This window comes from Peromyscus maniculatus, chromosome X (genome assembly GCF_049852395.1).
Source record: "Peromyscus maniculatus bairdii isolate BWxNUB_F1_BW_parent chromosome X, HU_Pman_BW_mat_3.1, whole genome shotgun sequence".
NCBI classification, from domain to species: domain Eukaryota; kingdom Metazoa; phylum Chordata; class Mammalia; order Rodentia; family Cricetidae; genus Peromyscus; species Peromyscus maniculatus.
Genome location: NC_134875.1, coordinates 79,852,908 through 79,873,794, shown reverse-complemented (window position 1 = coordinate 79,873,794; position 20,887 = coordinate 79,852,908). Strand labels below are relative to the sequence as shown.

The following is a 20,887-nucleotide window of genomic DNA, read 5'->3' as shown; positions in this document are numbered from 1 at the left end:
TTGTTTGTTCTATTTATTTTTTGTGAAATATCCAACAGCTTCAGTCATGCTTAGATGTCAGAGTTGCAGTTTTGTACTAGAATGGCAAGAGAGAGCCTCTTTTCAAATAATGCATTCTGATAATCAGACTAGTATAATTGTTTTTCTCAAATTTTGAGTCAGGGTTTCATTGTGTACCCCTGGCTGTCCTGGAACTCTCTGTAGATCAGGCTGTCCTCAAACTCACAAAGATCTGCCTGCCTCTGTCTCTGATGTGCTAGAATTAAAGGCATCCACCACTACACCTGGCTGACTACTATAACTTTTTCAAGATTTGTTTTATTTTGCATGTATGTTTGAGTGCCTGGGTATGTGTATGTGCACAAGTCCTCACATTCTTGAAGAGGGTGTTGGATCTCCTGGAACTGGAGTTACAATCAGCTGTGAACTACCTGATGTGGGTGCTGGGAACAGCAAGTGCTCCTAACCACTAAACCATCTCTCCCACCTCTAGTACAATTTTTTGATGAACAGAAATGTATGACATTTCAAATCATTTTTAAATGTTCAAAGATCCCCTACCAACTGTAGAAATCAACCTGTTGTTCAACAGTTTTCTCTGTTTGGGTTAAATGCATTAAACATCACTTAAACACAATTTAAAGGAGTCATGTTCTTCCTCCTTTTGAAATAAAGTTAACCTGAAAGATCCATTTCATCACAACAGATATGCTTGCTATCTAACAGACACAACTATGGAAAAAATATAGTCTATTATTTTAATCTGAATTAATTTTGTGTTGGTTTCCTTTTGGTTTTGTTCTTTTCATTGTTATTTTGTTTTTCCTTTCATTGGTTGATTTTAGTTTGGTTTTGGTTTTTCAGTTTTTGGATTTTTGAGACAAGGTTTCCTCTGTGTAGTTTTGGTGCCTGTTCTGGATCACTCTCTGTAGCCCAGGCTGGCCTCAAACTCACAGAGATCTGCCTGGCTCTGCCTCTCGAGTGCTGGGATTAAAGGCGTGTGCCACCGCCGCCAGCTATGTTTATGAATCTTAAGAAAGATATTATCTTTGCTCTTAAAGAATGGCTAACAAATTTTATTGAAATAATAGTAAATATAATCATATTCAGTCATGATAATCTATAGTTTCCCAACCACAGTTTTTTAAGGAAAAAATTGTCAATATACAACTCCTTGATAACTTTCTTCAAATGGCCACAGAAAGCAGCACACAAATCTTCCTGGTATGCTTGTCCATAAATGTAGAACTTGTCAATTTTTTTGTTTGTTTGGGGGAAAAGACAGAATAAATTACCTGTAATACAGAAAATCAAATAGTTAGGTATTCATAGTTTTTAATAAGTACCTTCACAAACCCTAGTCCATGTGAAATATACTGTTTTTAATCCAGAAAATTAACTTCTAGAAAGTCTCCAGGACACAGTCTGTCTTACTCACTGTTCTAATTGCTGTGGAGAGACACCATGACCAAGGCAACTATTACAACAAAAAGCATTTAATTGGAGGCTTGCTTACAGTTCAGAGGTTTAGTCCATTATCATCATGGCAGGGAGCATGGCAGCAAGCAGGCAGACCCTGGAGCAGGAGCTGAAAATTGCATCCTAATCCTTAGGCAGAGAGAGAGAGAGAGAGAGAGACAGAGAGAGAGAGAGAGAGAGAGAGAGAGAGAGAGAGAGAGAGAGAGAGACAGACAGAGAGAGAGAGAGAGACAGAGAGAGAGAGAGAGAGAGACAGAGAGAGAGAGAGAGAGAGAGAGAGAGAGAGAGAGAGAGAGAGAGAGAGAGAGAGGACACTGTGCCTGCCTTGGGCTTTTGAGACCTCAAAGCCCAGTAACACACTTCCTCCAACAAAGTCACACCTACTCCAACAAGACCACACCTACCCAGTCCTTGTAATCCTTTCAAGTAATACCACTCCCTAGTGATGAAACACTCAAATATATGAGCCTATGGGGGTCATTTTTATTCAAACATTCCACTCCTTGTCCCAATAGGTCTGTAGCCATATCATAATGCAAAATACATTTAGTCCAACTTCAAAAGTCTCCATAGTCTATCACAGTCTCAACACTGTTTAAAAGTCCAAAGTCTCTTCTGAGACTCAAGGCAATTTCTCTCTCTCTCTCTCTCTCTCTCTCTCTCTCTCTCTCTCTCTCTCTCTCTCTCTCTCTGAGACAGGGTTTCTTTGTGTACACTTGACTATCCTGGAACACACTCCTGAGATCAGGCTGGCCTCAAACTCAGATATCCTCATGCCTCTGCATCCCAAGTGATGGGATTAAAGCCACGTACCACCACTGCCCGGCTCATGGCAATCTATGAAGGAACATAGTCAGGAAAGACTGGACCAAAGCAAGACTGAAAACCAGCTGAGCAAACTCCAAACTCTGCATCTCTATGTCTGATGTCAAAATGCTCTTCAGATCTCCAACTCCTTTCAGCTTTGTTGACTGCAACATACTTCTTTCTCTTGGGCTGGTTACACTCCCTGTTAGCAGCTTTCCTCAGCAGTTATCTCCAGCTCTGGCATCTCCAACATCTTGGGGACTCCAAGGCAATCCAGGTCTCATCTTCACAGCGTCATACAATGATCTCTCTGTCCCATTCAGGGACACCCCCGACACAAACCTGGCCTCAGTGGCTTTCCTTAGTCATGGAGGGAGATTCCTCAACCCCTTCCTTGTATCCTTGACTCTAAGGCCAGAATCACATGGCTGAAGCTGTCAAGTTCTGCTGTTTTCTGGGATTGGAACATGCTCCTTTTCATTATAGATATACATAAGAATGATTACTAGGGCTGGAGAGATGACTCCGCGGTTAAAGACACTGACTGTTCTTCCAGAGGACCTGGGTTTAATTCCCAGCACCCACATGGCAGCTAACAACTGTCTGTAACTCCAAGATCTGCCACCCTCACACAGACATACATGCAGGCAAAAAAACAATGCATATAAGATAAAAGTAAATAAATAATATAAAAAAAGAGTGATTCTAATAACAACACTAGGTCAATATGGATCAATACTAGGCTGTCTTGAAATCTCTTCTGTCAATGGCATTAATCTAAAGCTCTTCATTTTATCCTCAGGCAGATTTTTAGGACAAAGGTAGAAAGTACCCACATTCTTTGCCAAAATGTCCCAAGAACACTAATTAAACTCAGTGAGTACCTGGGTATAGAGCTTTAATTTCAGCACTAGAGGAGAAACAGAGGTGGGTGGATCTCTTTGAGTTCAAAGTCAGCCTGGTCTTCACAGTGTGTTCCAGGACAGCCAGAACTACATAATAGAGATCCTGTCTCAAGGAAATGTGAGAGGAAACACTTGGGAGGGCAGGTGAGTAGGAGATGAATGAGAGCAAAGTGTACTGACACGTATGAAGATGCCATGGTGACATCCATTTGTTAGCTTGTATGCTAACCTAAAAAATCAATACAAAAGGGAAAGAAAGAAAAATGATCATTAAAAGATTTAAGAGAAAAAGCTTGAAAGGCACAACCAAAACCTATAAATGTTAAAAGATCAGTGTTGAGTGTCTCAGTGGTAGAATATTTGCTTAACCTGTGAGATGTCCTGGATCCCACCCCCAACACCACACAAATAAGAAGAAATGTAAAAGGAAAGATTAGGAGGCTGGAGAGATGGTTCAGTGGTTCCGGGTGTGTATTGCTGAGAACCTCCGTTCATTTTCCAGCAGTCACTCAGGCAATTCACAGCTGCCCGTAACCCCAGCTCCAAAGGAATCAAACTTCTCTGCTTTCCATGTTCATCTGCACTAGTGTACACACTGTATACATACACACACACTTCAAAATAAAATATAGTCAGGAATGGAGGTGCACACCTTTAATCCCCACACTCAGGAGGTAGAGGCAGGTGGATCTCTGTGAGATCGAGGCCACCCTAGTCTACAGTTAGTTACTGACAGCCAAGGCTGCAAAAAAAGACCCAGTTTCAAAAACTCTGTCTCTCTGTGTGTGCACACACGCTCACCTGCGTGAACACACGTATAGTCTTTTTTAAACGATAGCTTAGCTATCTTCAGATGAAATGTCTCAGTGATTTTTTTTCTGCACTGTGCTTTTCTATTACCTCCAAATTTCCCTGTAATGAGAATATATTATAAAGGTGATGGGGGAAATTAATTTTAATTGTTGCAGGTAACAAAAGGATTATCCATTTTCTAGTGACAAATATGAACCAAGTAGCGATTATACCAACATAAACCTCAGCTCATTATCTTAACAGATGTTCTCATAAAATTCTAATACTAGTGAGGCCCACATACTAGTGAGGGTATATATCATAGATCATGTGGCAGAGATTCTTCACTCCAAGGAGACCAGAAAGCAGAGATATCAGATGCCTTGCTCATTGGCTAGCTTTCCCCCCTTCTCATTTTGTCTGGACCTGTAGCTCATGGGGTGGTACCACTGCTCACACTCAGGCAGAGCTTTTTCCCCTAGTTAACTGCCTCTGGAAATGCCCTGCTAATCTCTCCTCAATCTAATCAAGTCAGGAATCAGGGTTAACCATTACAATGTTCTATGTGTACTTGGAAGAGGATGTTCCTTCTGCACTCAGAGGCTGGAACAATCTACAAATGTCAGATCCATTTGGCTAATGATGCTGTACAAGGCTTTTGTACCTTAATCTTCTGTATAGTTACTGTATCTGCTGTTGAAAGGGAATCATTTTCTATTACTTTTATTTACTTCTGTCTTCTTTTCTGTTTTGTTTTGGTTAATGTATGTTGACTTCCTGTTGTAGGTTGTGTAGTAGTTTAAAATTGTTGTATTTACACATTTCATTGTAAAATGTGCCTCTTTGTCTTTTTGTTCTTTTTTTTTAAGATTTATTTATTTATTATGTATACAGTGTTCTGTCTGCACATATCCTTGCAAGCCAGAAGAGGACACCAGATCTCATTACAGATGGTTATGAGCCACCATGTGGTTGCTGGGAATTGAACTCAGGACCTTTGGAAGAACAAGCAGTGCTCTTAACCGCTGAGCCATCTCTCCAGCCCATCTTTTTGTTCTTATAATGAAGTCTCTGTTTTCTAATATTAACATAACCACTCCAGCTCTCTTTACTAACCATTTATTATTTACTGTCAACTTGTCCTTTTTTTTTTTTTTTTTTTTTGGTTTTTCGAGACAGGGTTTCTCTGTGTAGCTTTGCGCCTTTCCTGGAACTCACTTGGTAGCCCAGGCTGGCCTCGAACTCACAAAGATCCGCCTGGCTCTGCCTCCCGAGTGCTGGGATTAAAGGCGTGCGCCACCACCGCCCGGCCTTTTTTTTTTTTAAAGATTTATTTATTTATTATGTATACAGTGTTCTGTCTGCACACACCCCTGCAGGCCAGAAGAGGGCACCAGATCTCACAGATGGTTGTGAGCCACCATGTGGTTGCTGGGAATTGAACTCAGGGCCTTTGGAAGAACAAGCAGTACTCTTAACCTCTGAGCCATCTCTTCAGCCCCTTGTCCTTTTTTTTAAACTGTTTTTTTTTTTTTTTTTTTATGTGCATTGGTGTGAAGGTGCCAGATCCCCTGGAACTGGAGTTACAAACATTTGTGAGCTGCTATGTGGGTGCTAGGAAATGAATCTGGGTCTTCTGGAAGAGCAGCCAGTGCTCTTAACCACTGAGCCATCTCTCCAGCCCCAACTTGTCTTCTTTTAGGAATAGCATCTGTGTCATTTGTAGATAGAATTAGAAAAGGTTTGAAAAAAAATGCAGTGTGCTAATCTGGTTTTGTTGTGTTTGGGGTTTGATTTTTGTTTGGTACTTTGTTGGGTTGGGTATTCATGGGGAAGAGGATTGAAACAGAGTCTTATATAGCCCAGCAAGTAGCTGAGGATCACTCTGAACTTCTGATCTTCCTATCTCTATCTCCCATGTGCCGGAATTACTAGTATGAACCACTACCTGTTTATGCAGTATTGAGAGCCTAGTACATTCGAGACAAGCATATGCCAACTGAGCTATATGCCCAGTTCCACATATTTTGATGTAACATTTTAATACTTTTGTTGATTTTTATTTTGTAAAATAACTTTAAAAAATTAACGTAGAAAATAATGGGTTTACTGGGTGTGCTTAAATACTAGCATATGCTGAGGCAGAATTCTCACAAGTTTAAGACCAGCCTGGGCTATCTATCAAGTTCCAGGGCAGCCAGTGTTACATAATGTGGCTCTATCGCAAAAAAAAAAAAAATGGTTTTCATTATGATATTTTTTTACATATGTATGTACACACACACTCATTGGGGGAAAAAACCACACACACACACACACACACACACACACACACAAATAATAACAATAACAACAAAAGAAGAAAATGGCTGTCATGTAGCCTTGAACTCCTCATCAGAAAATGAAAGTCGTCTTCAGCTACGTAGCTAAGCCAGTCTGGGCTACATGAGATTCTGTTTCAAATTAAAAAAAAAAATAGTTAAAAAGTATGCTGTTCAATTCCCATGTACTTGGGAATTTCCCAAATTCCCTTCAGATACTGTTAGTTTCAGTTAGCTGTGCTCAGAGGACACACTTCATATGATTTCAGTCCTTTTTCTTTATTGAGCCTTGTTCATGATCGTTGTGTGAGGCTTTTCTTAGGAAAACACCACACACACACACACACACACACACACACACACACACACACACACATCAATGATCCCCTGAAAAAGAACCCATGACAAACCCAAGTACTGATTACATCAATGTCCAACTTGGTGAAGCAGAGTTTTTATTGGGTTTGCTAACAGAGTATGGGTGAGGGGTTGTTTTCATAAGCAGGGATGACTCAAAGGCCATTGCATCATGAAAAACTTCACTCCGATGCAGAGGACTCTGGAAAACTGCATCCCTGAGGCTCTCTGCATAACTTCCAGGAGGCTAAGGCGCCAAGAATCTCTCTCAGTAGCTCAGGCTCCTCCCTAAGCAGTTGTTTACTCCTTTTATAAAGCTAGGGGGAGGTCCTAAAGCATCTTTTCTTCCTGCTTTTTTCAGCCATGTGACCTTTTGTTTACCTCTTTAGTCTCAGGAGCCTCTCCCTCCTACAGAGCAAGTTTCAATTCCCAGGAAACGGCCTTAAAAGAGTGACCTAAATTATGGTAGGGTCTAGATTGTTCCATGTTCACATGGAAAAACATGAATTTGTTTTATTAAATATAAGAAACATTAGATATTAATCTTTTCTATAAAACACATTAAAATACTGGTGTTTAAGACAAGGAATGAAAATGTTTTTACAATTCTTTTTATCTTCCTCACCTTTATGAAAATGTTTTAATCTTTCAAATACTTTAAGAAAACTTGTAAAAGAAACACTTCTACAGCTAAAATCACATATTGACCCTCACACAGTGATATAGTGGGATTCGTCAATACTCCAGTTTAGAAAATAGACGGGTCATCCAAACAAAAAGAAACTGGGAAACATTGGAGTTAAATAAATCAGATTATCTAACAGACATCTACAGAAAGTTCTACCCAAACACAAAAGAATATATTTTCTTCTCAGCATCTCATGGAACTTTCTCCAAAATTAACCACATACTTGGATACAAAGCAAATCTCAAGAGTTATAAGAAAATTGAACTAACACCCTGCATCCTGGATTAAAGCTGAATATCAACAACAACAGCAATAGCAGAAAGTATACAAACTCATGAAAACTGAAAATTCACCATTAACGAACAATGGGTCAATGTAGAAATCAAGAAGGAAATAAAGAACTTTTTAGAAACAAATGAAAATGAACACATGCTCAAACCTATGGAACACAATAAAGACAGCTCTGAGTGGCAAGTTCATAGCACTAAGTGCCTACAACAGCAACAATAACTGCAGAGATCTCATATTAGAAACACCTGAAAGTTCTAGAACAGGAAGAAATAACACCAAACAAGAGTAAACATAAAGAAATAATCAATCTCAGAGCTGAAATCAATGAAATAGAAACAAACAAACAAAAAAGCAATGCAAACTGTCAATGAAAGGGAGAGTTGGTTCTTTGAGAAAAAGCAGTAAGATTGACAAAACCCTTAACCAAATTAACCAAAAGATGGAGAGATCCAAACTGATAAAATTAGAGATGAAAAGGGGAACATTACAACAGACATCAAGGAAATCTAGACAAGCATAAAGATATACTTTAAAAACCTGTACTCCATCAAACTGGAAAACCTAAAATAAGTGGATAAATTCCTTGATATATATGATCTATGAAAGTTAAATCAAGATCAAGTAAGTATTTTAAACTGACCTATAACCCTTAGTGAAATAGAAACAGTAACCAAAAGACTCTCAACAACAACAAAAAGCCCAGGGTCAGATGGATTCACCACAGAATTTAAGCACACTACCAAGGAAGTATTAATGCTAATACTCCTCAAAGTATTCTGCAAACTAGAAACTGGAGAAACATTTCCTAATCTTTTGACAAGGCCACAATTATCTTTACACCTAAATCACACAAAGACCCAACAAAAAAAGAAAATTATAAGCCCATATCCCTTGTGAACATAGATGCAAAAATTCCGAATAAAATATTTGCACACTGAATACAAGAACACATCAAAAAGATCATCCATGCTGGGCGGTGGTGGTGCATGCCTTGAATCCCAGCACTTGGGAGGCAGAGCCAGGCAGATCTCACTGAATTCAAGGCCAGAGGCAGAGGCAGAGACATGGTCATAACGAAGACCGGAAGCTGAGCTTTTGTCCGCTGAGGAGTTGGTGAGAACATGGAGATTAAGATCTTGGAACAGGGACGCCTTTAATCCCAGCACTCGGGGAAGGAGTCGTCTCGTGGGACACAACCAGAACTGACCAAACACTCTGTCTGAGACCAACCCAGGGCCTAGCTGCTGATCCTGTGAAACCCAACAACTTGGAGGTGTTGGTGAGACTACCCTGCTCAGCTGAAATCCATCCAGGAGAGGTTTCAGAACCCTGCAGTCTGCAGTCTGAGGAAACAAGATCAGCTGAGGAGTTGACGAACAAGCAAAACGACCTGAGAACACAAAAGAAGGCGCCGCCCAGCCACCGAACCAGATTACCAGAATCAGAAGCCTACTCTACACCGACTGGGAACAGGTAAGCCCCCATCTCCAGACTGTTAGACCAGGTCTCTAGCCCCTAGGCCCCACCCATTGGAGTCCCAGGGACCAGACAGCTACCTTTCTCTGCTCCCCCACCAAAAAACATACAAACAAACAAAAAACCCAACCCCTATGAACCCAAAAATCAATAGCCTTCCTGTATACAAATGAAATCCTGAAAAAAAAAAAGAAATCATGGAAACAATACCTTTCACAGTAGCCTAAAAACAAAAACAAACAAACAAAAAACAAAAAACAAAACAAACAAAAAAAAAAAACAACCCTTGGGATAACTCTAACCAAGCAAGTGAAAGACTTGTATAATAAACAATTTAAAAAAAACATTGAGCCGGGCAGTGGTGGTGCACGCCTTTAATCCCAGCACTCGGGAGGCAGAGGCAGGCAGATCTCTGTGAGTTCCAGGCCAGCCTGGTCTATAAAACAGGTTCCAGAACAACCACTGCTACGCTGAGAAATCCCTGTCTGGAAAAAACAAAAAAACAAAAAAGCAAAAAAAAAAAAAAAAAAAAAAAAAACCAAACAAACAAAAAAAAGGAAGGATCTCCCATGTTCATGGATAGGTAAAATTAGCACTGTGAAAATGGCCATCCTACCAAAAGCAATCTACAGACTTAAAGTGATAAATCCACGGAGTCTGTTTAAGAAGTATTAGGGAAATTTATTAAGGGAAATTGAAGAAATACACTCACAAATACAGAGCGGAATAGGACAGCAGAAGTTCTTCCTCTTATCTGACCAGGAGCAAATCCACCTGCAGGCTGCAGGGAGAAGGGACATATGAACCTTCTCCCTCTCCTTTTAAGAGGTGGTGTACAAGAGCAAGAAGTACCGCCTCCTTCGGGCCCCATAATCCAAGGTCATGGACAGAGCAAATACCACTACATTTCCCCTTTTTGTCTAAATAAGAAGGTTCTAAACTTAATTCAAACTATATACAATAAAGATGATTATCAAGTATTGTCAAGGAAACAAAGGGTAATAACATAAACAAAAATGGAACTACAGCTAACAAGAACAACATCAAACAAGAAACACATGCTAAATGACCAGAAATGTCCAGACATAGGTAAATGGCAAATTACTGAGATTACTCCAAAAGCTGTCCTATCTTGAAGATTCTAAATCTAGTACTAATATGTTCTAGCTAAGATATGAAAAGATTGTAACTGTAACTATCTAGTCTTCAACTCCATCAAAGACCTGAGAAGGAACATAATAATATGTGAGAAAACGGGAAATACAAGCAAGCAATTTCCAAAATTCTTTTGAGAATAGACAGAGACAGCTGTCAGCCTGGACAGTCACCTAAAATTTCTCAGCATTGTTGGGGCATCCAATTTGGCTATAGGCCTAGAATATCTGACCATTTTCAGAAGCAGAAATTTTGAAAGATCATCTTACCTGTCTCGACAGAGTTCAGTAGTCACTTTTCCTGTGTCCTGCTTGTCCGGAAAGGACAGTGTGCATACTGTCAGCAGTTGAGGCAAGGGCAGTTCTTTGCCCAGCAGGCCACTTCTTGTACCAAGAAGAAGACAAACTTCCAAACGGAAATGTCTTAGAAGCCCAACATTCTCTGGGGATCAGATCAGTGCTGCCAGGAACAATTGTGTCTCAAGTCAACAGAATTCTAAGTTAGCAATACATTTAAATGTCATATTTTCTATGTCTACAAACTGTTTGAAGACTACCTATCCATCTGACATATGTTTCTGTAAATCTGGACAACCTAACTAACTATGGAAATGACAAGCAGGGGTGACTATAAATCTGTAAGTCTTATCTACCTAAATAACCTAAGGACTAAGGCTTCACATTAACAAGGTAAACGGTCTGTAAACAGATGTACAGTATAAGGACAATGACCTCAGATGTACAGTATAAGGACAATGACCTCAAAATTATGACAATACACAAAATATCTTAAATAGGAGTAGAAATGTATAGTGCAAAATGCAATATGACAACAATATCCTTAATATGTATCAATAGAACATACAGTATGACAAATATAATTTTACATTTGTATCAATATTTCAAACAGGAGTAGGAATATGTAGGAATACAACAAATATAGTTTCATATTTGTATCAATACACAAATTATCTTAAGTAGGAATATAAGAATAGTTTACATTTGTATCAGTATACAGAATCCATATCAGTGTAAATTATCCAAGACTGATAGTTTGCTAAATCAGTTTACTAGTAGATACAATAATCTATCTTAATTTACTATACCTATCCATTCCCCCTTTTCTTTTCTAAAGGAGAATACTGAGTCTAAATTTTATTGTACCATCCCCAACCCTATAACCATCCAGCCATAACCCTGAGAAAAATGAAACCTTTGGGAGAGGGGCATCATTTTCTTAGGATTGCTTCCTGCTGTTTAGAGGGCAATACTATCTCTGTGGAATCCTGTAAGAAAGTTTAGATAGCTAGGTCTCAATAGGGCTAACCATAGAGTCAGCAGCCAGTCTCAGTAATGGGTAAGATTGTCTGAGATTCTGGCTAGAAGTGTAGTATGATCATCTTAGAACTGTCCTGAAGAGTTTTCAGTCCAAGGCTGATCATTGAGTAATGTTCTTAGGTGCAATGGCATCTTTCTGGACTGAGTAGAGTCATTGTTATGGGGCCCCATCTTCCTTCTGGAGACTTTAGAGATTGCTATTGGGAAGACTTATTTTTCACTATGGAAAACTTGAACATTATTAATATCAAACTGAAAAGTTTGGATTAATGCAGGATCAAAAAGGGATTCCCAGAAAGCAAGGACAAGCATGGAAAAAAATAGAATCTTGACAACAATGGTCCCTACATTATTGGTTTTCTTCTGTCTCACACCAGTTGGCTCTTCCAATATGATACAGAACTTACTAATTTTTCTTTTAGCAATATGCTTGGGTTTAGAGGAGAGAGTCACATTCCAACTTCAAAGCCAGCTTGATTTATAATTAAATCGGAACCACAACTGTTCTAGAGTTAAAGAGATACAGAAGTTAGGCATTGAGATATTACCCTGTAGAGTATATTGGTACCAATAGGTTCTTCCCTTCTGCTATAGAAGTCTGGGTGTCCAAGGCCTTATGCTTTCTTGAAGATGGGTATTCTTATTATCCTATAAAGACAAAAAACAGAACCCTGCCCCAACCCTTGTTTGTTGAGTTTTTCTTACAACTTGTAGAGTTGTGACATTGGTGGATAAGCTGTTACCTCTCCTCACCAAGGGGTTTCTCCTGTTCAAAGCAAATTTTTTATTAATTTTGTTGTTATCCATAGCTTTTCTTCTCCTGCAGAAACAAAAGCAGAACCCCTTCCCCAATGTAGGATGTATCCTGGTTTCCATTCCAAGGTCAAAACACCTTTGAAGTAAACCGGTTAATTTAGTTCAGGAGTTTCCTCTGTTATCCAATGTCTCTCCACAGTTGTTGTTCCTTTCTCATCAGCATTGAGAAAATTCAAGGTTAATAAAGCACTATACAATCTATTTCTAGAAGTCATTGTTACCTGTCTCTGTTTATTTAGCATATCCTGTAAAGTTCAATTGGATCTTTCGATGACTGTTTGGCCTGTGGGATTGTGTGGTATACCTGTAACATGCTTTAATTTGTAATAAGCAAAAAACTGTCTCCTTTTGTTTGAGAATATGCTGGGGCATTGTCAGTCTTAATTTGTACGGGTATTCCCATAATGGCCATAACTTCTAATAGGAGTGTAATCACAGAGTCAGCCTTCTCAGAACTCATAGGAGTTGTCCATTAAAATCCTGAATAGGTGTCAATGGTAGGGTATACATATTTTAATCTTCCAAATTCTGCAAAATGAAATACATTCGTCTGCCAAATTTCATTACACAGAATCAATGCAATATCTATGAAAATCTGAACATAATTTTTCATGAAAATTGAAAAGATAGCCAGACAGTGATGGCACACACCTTTAATCCTAGCACTTGGGAGGCAGAGACAGGCAGATCTCTATGAGTTTGAGGCAAGCCTGGTCTACAAAATGAGTTCCAGTACAGCCAGGGCTACACAGAGAAACCCTGTCTCGAACCCCTTCTCCCCCCAAAATTGGAAAGACAGTTTTCAATTTCATTTGGAAATATACGCACACACACACACACACACACACACACACACACACACACGCACACGCACACGCACACGCACACGCACACACGCACACACGACAGCTAAAACAACCCTGAACAATAAAAGAACTGCTGTAGGTATCACCATCCCAGATTTCAAGTCATACTACAGAGTTATAGTGTTATGCCCTGGGCATGAGACCCCCGAAGAGACCACCAGAGACACGAACTCATTGAAATGCAAAAGCAAGGTTTATTGAAGCAGTTTAAGCCACGCGGCAGGGACATCGACAAGCCATCCAATATAGTAGAGGCTGGAGGAGGTGCCCGCCCCTCTGCAAGCTCAGTTTTTAAAGGAAAAATCCATAAGGCTACATTAGTTAGGGGTGCTAGTACGAGTACAATTCTGATTGGCTCAAGTTTTAGGAGCTTTCCAGAATTTCTGTGTTATCTTACTTTGTAGTATTGACTGGTTGTTTGTCAAACTTTATAGACTATCTCCGGCATTGGAGCATTCTGTGGTTAATCAATTGCTACCAGATGGCTCTTCATACATCCTGACTTTGTCCTGGAACCTATGTCAGCAGCTCTGAGAATTTTCAAACTCAGGCCTGTTTCAAGCTGGGGTGAGGGGCTTACTTGAAATGGGGATGCTTTGGATCTTCATTTCCCCCTTCTCATGTGCCTAATGGAACCCAGTGATGGGTTCCTAATGGCCAGCTCATAGGTGTCCCTGGGCTCCATGGGCATTATTTTTTGTGGTTTTTGTACCATGAGCTGAATTGTACCCAGCCTCTGTCTCATGTATTGGAGCAGCCGGTTGAGGATAGATGGCCTGAGGGTTAGTATCAGAAGCAAGACTATTAATGGGCCCATTAGGGTGGAAATTAAAGTAGTTAACCAGGGAGAACTGTTGAACCAGGACTTGAACCATCCCTGGCTGGTCTCTCAGTCACAATTTCTCTATGCCAGGAAATTTCCTTTTGACCCAGCATTTCAACTTTATTCTGGACAGGGAACATGGGATGACATAGTCTCTTCTGGAAATGCTTCGAGCTGGCAAAAGGGCGCCATTGTCAGGGCCCGCAAAAGGCTTTAAGGCTAGTCAAAGGCTGAAAGGCTAGTCAAAGGGTGGGCAATGGGGCATTTGTAAGCATGTGACTATCTGACCATGTAGAGACAGGAAACAGTCACATCGGCTGGGATGGTCCATATCAGCTTTTAGCAAGTCCAGAGTTCATAGTCATCAGGAGCAGTATAGTCAGCAACTGAAGCTTGGAGGTGACTGCCAGCCAAATGGAAATCTGTTGAGAGAAACTTAAACTAGGAACAGAAGTTAAAATTTATGAACTTATTTGGAACCCTTAGGCCCATACCTTAAGTAATTGGGAAAGGCAGGAGTCTCAAGACCAGGAGAGAGGAAAAATATCATCCTTAGGAATAAGCTGCACTTATCTGGGATCCTTCCAACCTCTGTGAAGTGGATCCAAGTTTCATGACTCTTTTAATTCTTTAGGGCTACAAGAACTATCTTACAAAATGACATAAAAGATTTAGGTGCATTAGTATTACCAATCTGTACTGAAATCCATATTGTAGACAAGGCAGGCAATGGGTATCTGTAAAACAGCAGAAGTGGACTCATACCTTTGAGTCCCAACAAGAACTATAGATTTTTGTTAAAGCAGGTGCATTTTCCTTCTGTCCAGAGAGCCACGTATAAATTGGACAGATATTTTTGGCCTGATGAGAAGCATTTCTAGGTTTATATTTAGATATATTTATATGACATCTAAAATAAATCTAAAATGTTGAGCTTGTGACTGAATAGTAAGTAGTCATTGCTCTACCAGCTTATCAGGACTCTATTAAATGTTAAACTCTGAACTGTTATATCATAGAACAGGAGAGCAATCTGAAACATTTTTTATCTTTATATCTTGTATTTATATCTTAAATAATTTTTTTGAGATCCATAAAGCTTAGAAGCTTTTATATCCTCAGGCCCTTTTTTAGACTCATATTTGAACCTTTATGACTTATTTAAGTTTTTATATTTTAAAAGTGAGCTAACAAGCTGGCTATACCCTTGGAGAAGGATCTGGTTGTCTGATGCTGCCAAGCTGACAAAGTTATAGATAACCTAGCCATCAGTACTATCAGAGATTTGAGAAGGATAAATTATATCTGAGTGCAGACCAAGCAGCTTTCAATTCTATAAATGACAGGGACCAGTCCATACCCAGGATTCCATAGTGTTGGAGGCACTAGTCAGAACAGCATTAATCTTCCGCCATCAGGCCCATAAGGTATAGTATTTTTCCTGTGAAATAGGGACATGGAGGACTGATCTTGATTTGTCCAGGCAAAAGGGTGCAATCAATTCCAGTGTCCTGCTGCTTGTCCATAGTCTGGGCTGGGTTCTGGCGGCAGGCGTTGCATTGGGGCATCTTGCATGATGGTCAGCATTGCCATAATTTAGGCAGAGACATTGTGGTGCCTTGTACGTAATCTTTGGAGACCTTGGGTCATTGCTAGGATCTGGAAGTCTGTCTGATATAATAAGCTTTTAGATCAACATTTAAATACCATATTCTGCAGATCTCTGAAGTATGAGGGCTGTCCAGGTATATCTGAATAGACAAACTTTGTTTCTAGTTACTTGTTTTAAGCTCAACCCTGAAAACACATGCAAGGGACTGAGTAAAGTTATCCCTGTAATATTACATCAGTACTTATTTACCTGACTATAATTAAAAAAACTTGATTATTTATGACTGACTATTTACTTATGTTCCCTAACAGTCTACAATAAGTAGCCTCAAAAACAATGATTTTAAAATGAAGCTCTTTTAGCATCAAATATAGGTTCAGTAAAGAAACCAAAATAAATCATCAATATAAAATATATATATGAATCAGTGTATCCAAATAGCTTAAGCTTAACAAACATAGCAAATACAAGGAGGCTATATAACATTCTTTGTACCTTGGGCAAGGAGAAACATTCTCCAAGTCACTGGTTTTAACTTTTTTTAATGCTATTTTATAACTGCAGTTTTGTCATTGTTGAATCTCTATGCAAACATCTGACATACAGGTAGTCCTAGGCCACCCCTATAAAAAGATTTTTTCCATTCCCAAATGGTGAAAACTCATGGAGTCAGAAGCTATTTCAAGCCCTTTGTCTGACTGCTTAGGTCATTGTCTTGCTGCATCTCAAGAAATGAACATCCAAGTTTCTGGTTAGCATTTGGAGCTTATGGCTGTGACCCTAATTTTTAGCCTTTTATTCTGAGTCCAAACATTAACAATATAGAGCATTTTATAAGCTAAAAATGTCTCATAGCCTTATAAACTTAAATATTTTAAAAACTGTTTTTAAAAAGATTAAGATCTCTCAAATGTCTTTCTGCAATATCAAAAATAAAATACCTTCTTTTACTTTAAGGGGTAGAAAACATGGCATCACCACAATCTACAAAAAGTAAAACCAAGCTCCAAAGTGCAAACAATCCCAAAGTTTAATATCTGGGATTCGTTTATAATCCTTTTGGTTCTTTTACTTAGAGGCTTGATTGATTTCTTTGACTCTACCCTTGCCAGCACATACATAGCCTGCTTGCTCCATTTTATTATGGCTGGTGCTTCCAGTGATCATCACCTGGCACTTCCATAACAGCATGCTAAGGTCCATCATTGTAACTAGACTCTCTTTGGAACTCTAGTCTTGGCATATGTTTGCAAACCTCAGTTGTTCCCTATGATCTTTTTATGTCTTTAAAACCATTATCATTTTATTACATGGGTAAATCTTAAATTACAAAGTTTAGCTGCCAGAGCAAGGTATATTCCTGTTTATAAAAGCATTGACATTTAGCTTTAATATTTATCAAATATCTTATTTATTAAACATGTTGTCATCTATTTAAAATTTTTAAAAGCTTGGTGTTGAACACTTGGTAAAGACATAAGTACTTAGGTGTAAATCTCTTCAGTTAGCTTTTGTTAACTTGAATGGATCTTTATAACCTTAGTAAAAGATGGTTGTTAGCCACATGGCTGCCCATGAGGTCACCAGCCAAGATGGAGAAAGCCACGTGGTTGCTATTTAAAGCATGTTTTTTTAAACAATAATTACTTGCACACATACTTACAATTGGATCCAAGTTACATACACATACATATTGTTAAAACTTGCCTATATTTACATATATAGTTAAATCCAAGTTATGTACCTGTCCACATATATACATACATAAACAGTTTGCAGAATCATTAGCCACTTTTAAAATGAAAACCAACCAGAATTAACTTTTAAAATCAGTATTTGCAGGTATAAGGAACCGTAACAAACATAGTTCATATCCCCTCTGACTTTCCACAACTTTTCATGTAACCTCAAGCCATTCCTTTGATCCCTCGGACATTTACTCCAGACAAATTCTGTCTTTTTTTTTTTTTAACATAGAAACTCTTACCAAAGTCTTTCTTATGATTTCCCTTGGTAATCTAGAATGTATTGTAAAGCTACAATATTTTAAATAAGAACAGAAATACATGTATATACCATAACAAGAATAACTCTAAATTTGTATCAGCCCTGTACCACAGACAAGAAACTGTTGGTTAGCCTTATAACATAGCCACAGTAGCTTAGCAACCATAGGCAGTGACATTTCATTTCATTCTGGGAGCCAGACCTTGATCAGGTTTTAGCCCCAGGGTAGGTCTTGGGAGCCCCACCCAACAGCATGGGAGAGGAAGAGGACCAGGAAGGCGCGTACCATGGGGAAAGAAGATCACTGTTAACCTCAGATTTTCAAGTTCACCAGAGTGGTGGGTTGGAAAGGACTCCCTGTCCCCGGCTGGAGCCGCAGACCTGTAGGCCACTCCTTAGCTGTGACCCTGGAGTGACAGTTAGTTCTCCATTAGCCCCTGCCCGGTTCAGGCACACTCTGTGTTCCTTGAGTCCCATGCTGGCTCCTGCCAGCTCTGCCCACGGCTCTCCACAAGGGAGCCCAGCCAGAACCTGCTGGCCATGTCCGGGCCCCAAGGTGCTCACAGCCATCCTAGCACCCTCTCAGTGGCGTCCTGAGCTGGGCAGCTGCTGCCTGCCAGACTCGTTGCTGCGAGTTCCTGCCAGCTGCCCGAACACTGGTCAGAGAGCAAGAAAGCAATGGGGGAATTCTGTTAGTCTGTCCCAGTTCAACCAAAGGGACCTCTGTCCCTTTTGTTGGCCATCCGGCCCATGAGTCGCAATGCACACACATGCTCAGGCATAAAACATACATATATGTGGCCACAGTTCTTACACACTTACACATTCATATAGGTAGGACATTCCAACAGAAAGGCAAACAAAAATATTTTACAAACATAAGACAAGTCAACAAAACAGCTCTCCTGGTGCCGCAGACAAAACCCCCTTGGGTCACGGTCTGCAGTGTGTTAGCAAACGAATGATGAGCAGAAACAACAAATTACATTGACGAACAAGACAGTCAGACAAAAAGGAAGAACAAGGGCCCTTTACAGAATTCTGAGGACAGATGGTCCAGGCAGACCGGGCATCCAGAGAGGGAGCCTCAGTTATGCCAAAGATGGTACAGATGAGACAGGGACAAGTCTACAGAGTCTCCCGATCCCCAGAGTTTTCAGATACACAGACAGGCCCCTCGTGGGTCCCTGGCAAAGTGGCCTCAGACTTGAGACCCCTGCCCAGACAAGGAGAGGGGATGTCTCCCAACTCCTCTGGGTTTGCTTTTACAGCACATCCGCCAAAGTGGAACCTCTCAGATACAGCTCAGACAGCTGCTGGCAGCAATCAGAAAACAGAAACAGAAAACAGAAACAACAAACAGACAAGACAAGACAGACAGACAGACAGACTCACCCGATCAGCCGTTGTAAACCTTTGGGTTGCGGGGTCTCTGGGGTCCCCCAAAATCCTAGACGAGCCGCCAAATGTTGTGCCCTGGGTGCGAGACCCCCGAAGAGACCACCAGAGACACGAACTCACCAAAATGCAAAAGCAAGGTTTATTGAAGCAGTTTAAGCCACACGGCAAGGACATCGACAAGCCATCCAATATAATAGAGGTTGAAGGAGGTGCCCGCCCCTCTGCAAGCTCAGTTTTTAAAGGAAAAAACCACAAGGCTACATCAGTTAGGGGTGCTAGTACGGGTACAATTCTGATTGGCTCAAGTTTTAGGGGCTTTCTAGAATTTCTGTGTTATCTTACTTTGTAGTTTTGACTGGTTGTTTGTTAAACTTTGTAGACTATCTCCGGCATTGGGGCATTCTGTGGTTAATCAATTGCTACCAGATAGTCCTTCAAACATCCAGACTTTGTACTTTTGACCATCTCCGGCATTGGGGCATTCTATGGTTAATCAGTTGCTAGCAGATGGCTCTTCAAACATCCTGACTTTGGGACCTATGTCAGCAGCTGTAAGAATTTTCAAACTCAGGCCTGTTTCAAGCTGGGGTGAGGGGCTTGCTTGAAATGGGGGTGCTTTGCTTCTTCAATAGCAATAAAAATAGTATGGTATTAGCATAAAAACAGACATATTGATTGATCAATGGAATTGAATTGAGACCTAGACATAAATCCACACACTTATGGACACCTGATTTTTGACAAAGAAGGCAAAAATACATACTGGAGAAAGATAGCATCTTCAACAAATGATACTGGTCAAATTGGATGGCTACATGTTACAAGATTGAAATAGATCTATATTTATCTCTCTGCACAAAACTCCAAAGGGATCAAAGACCTCAACATGAGACCAGATAACCCCGAATCTGATAGTAGAGAAAGTGGGGAATACTCTTGAACTCATTGTCACAGGAAAGGACTTTCTGAACAAGAAAATGATAACACAGACAGCAAAACCAAAATTAATAAGTGGAACCTTATCATTTGAAAAGCTTCTGTATAGCAAAGGACACCATTATTCAGATAAAGTGGCAGCCTACCAACTACACATTCAATAGAGCGCTAATATTCAAAACATGTAAAGAACTTAAAAAATCTGGATATTGAGAAAAAGAACCCAATTTTAAAAATGAGGTACAGATCTAAACAGAGAATTCTCACAAGAGGAAACGCAAATGGCTGAGAAGCACTTTAAGAAGTGTTCAACATCTTTAGCTATCAGGAAAATGCAAATCAAAACTACTTTGAGATTTCATCTTAGATCAAACAGAATGGTCAATATCAATAAAACAAATAATAGCACATGTTCACAGAGACAAGAGGAAAGGAGAACAGTTATTCATTTCTGATGGGAGTACATATTTGTATAGCCACTATGGAAATCAGCATGGTAGTTCCTCAGGAAGATGCAAACTGATCTACCTCAAGATCCAGCTATACCCCTCTTGGGCATAGATCCTAAGGACACTCTATCCTACTATAAAGACACTTGCTCAACCATGTTTGTTGTAGCTTTATTCATAACAGCCAGAAATTGCAAACAGCCCAGGTATCTGTCAACTGATGAATGGAAAAAGAAAATGTGGTACATTTACCCAATAGACTATCACTCAGCTGTTTAGATTTATCTGACTGGCCTGTCTATTGATGAGAGTATTTATTGTGCAGAAGTCCCCACTATTATCGTATCAGGTCAACAAGTGATTTTTGCT

The 20,887-nt window shown here is 39.8% G+C and overlaps 1 long non-coding RNA gene across 1 annotated transcript; it reads right to left on the bottom strand.

The window, feature by feature from the left end:
- Positions 1 to 13,464: 13,464 nt before the first annotated feature.
- On the bottom strand, positions 13,465 to 19,873 carry LOC121825816 (uncharacterized). The gene is made up of 2 exons (XR_013048167.1): positions 19,128 to 19,873; positions 13,465 to 18,388 (listed from the first exon to the last, which is right to left on the bottom strand). It is a non-coding gene; the product is annotated as an uncharacterized LOC121825816 (long non-coding RNA).
- Between the last annotated feature and the right edge of the window lie 1,014 nt (positions 19,874 to 20,887).